The 1,783-nt window shown below is 42.3% G+C and overlaps 1 long non-coding RNA gene across 1 annotated transcript; it reads left to right on the top strand.

Annotated features, from left to right (window-relative positions):
• The first annotated feature begins 583 nt into the window (after positions 1-583).
• LOC142254669 (uncharacterized) lies at positions 584-1,525 on the top strand. The gene is made up of 3 exons (XR_012727297.1): positions 584-646; positions 1,310-1,360; positions 1,453-1,525. It is a non-coding gene; the product is annotated as an uncharacterized LOC142254669 (long non-coding RNA).
• Positions 1,526-1,783: the final 258 nt, after the last annotated feature.

Here is a 1,783-nt window from a genome sequence, read left to right as displayed (position 1 = left end):
CCACCTAACATAAAAGACTCACTGGTTAAAGCAGATGTGGGTAGTGATAAATTCAATACCCAAACACTTCTGGCGCCTAAACGTACTGGCACCTTTCCGTGCCTCAGTTGTGCCTCTTGCTCAAACGTCATCAAGGGTGACCACTTTGTACACCCCAGGTCCGGCAAAAGCTTCCAGATCAAAGAACATTTTACATGCGAAAGCAATTTTGTGATATATCTAATCAAATGTCCCTGTGGTTTGCTATATGTCGGCGAGACCACACAGCATGTAGGTGACAGAATTGCCAGCCACAAATCCACGATTAGATGTGGGAAAGTATGGCTTCCCATCCCCTCTCATTTTCATGAGGCCAGGCACAGTGTGGCGCAATTACGGTTCCAGGTTATTGATAGAGTGCTCAGACCTAGACGTGGCGGTAACCACATAGAGCTTCTGAAAAAACGGGAAAGTTTCTGGATTTATAAACTCGAAACTCTAGCACCCAAAGGGCTCAATAGAGAAATAGATTGGCCCACTTAAAGTGTATACATCTATAAAACGTTGTCTATGACATAACTAAGTGCTGATTACTTATTTTTTACAGAAAACCTAAGAAAAACCTCTACTACCATTTCTGTCTTCACTGCGCACTCTCTATTAGATGGTAATGTATAGATTAACACCAAAATAGATTTTTATAGACACTGTACTGTCCTTGCACTACGTAGCATATTGGGACCCTTTTACTTTGTGTATTAACCTTTTGCTTCTAGGTTTTATTGAGTACGCATAAACGATACTATGATGTCATATTTCCCATGCTAGGTTTTGCCTATGTCTGTGTTTCTATTCACAGCGTATATATTCCTTGCGTTCCAATTACTATTGTATATGTGCCGTACATAATTTAATACAGACACTTGCCCCTGTACTATGCCTGCCTTCTCCTATTCCTCTCTTAGCCTGTAACCTCTTACCAGTTGAATACACAAACATCTACATAGAAGGAATAAGCGTCTTCCCAGTACGATTATCTCACTAAGTACAGAAAATTGCTAACTGCGCAGGTGCCGGCTCCCCTAATACATACCTAACGGTACCGTAATTGCACTAACACGAGCGCACTACGCTACTGCGCATGCGCCGGCGTCTGACGTGACTTCCGGTTTTCGGAAGTAAATAGCCGGCATACACAGTCCCCATTTGCAGCAGCCACAGTCTGGGAAGACGGCCTTCTAAGGTAGGACGCAACATCACAACCCCTCCAACCGGACCACTTTCTTTACCATTGTCTTGCATTCCACTAATCCGACTTTCCATCCCATAGAGGGACACCTTAAACTGCCCTGCACACATCTCCTGCTTAAGGATCACACAGGTAATGTGCTTTAAGTCAAAACTGCTTCAGTATATCAGGATTTACATGTCCCAGTACCTGTATCCAACCCTGTTGCATATTACCTCTTCCAGATAATAGAAAGTGTATTTCTGCATACTCTCTTTCTCTACAAGTGGTGGATTATATCCTGAACGGCTCAAAGGTATAATATCCCCATTTTCTACACTAGTGGCATTTAGTGCATTGGTTCATTCTGAATCAGCTCTGCCCATTTTGTCTTATAGGAATTACACATTGCAAAGACCTTTTCAGTGCATGTCTTTAGCTTTATTTCACATGTGGAGTCCAATAAGGTACCACCTGTTCTTTGTTAACCTTCTACTATAGTTACAATGCACTTCCTAACAGCTTATGTTCCCTGCCTTACAGGACATAAAATGTGAGCCCGTATCTGAAAATACT

Source organism: Anomaloglossus baeobatrachus, chromosome 10, assembly GCF_048569485.1.
Source record: "Anomaloglossus baeobatrachus isolate aAnoBae1 chromosome 10, aAnoBae1.hap1, whole genome shotgun sequence".
NCBI lineage: Eukaryota > Metazoa > Chordata > Amphibia > Anura > Aromobatidae > Anomaloglossus > Anomaloglossus baeobatrachus.
Note: the sequence above shows the minus strand (reverse complement) of the source record. Positions and strands in the feature narration are given on the sequence as shown.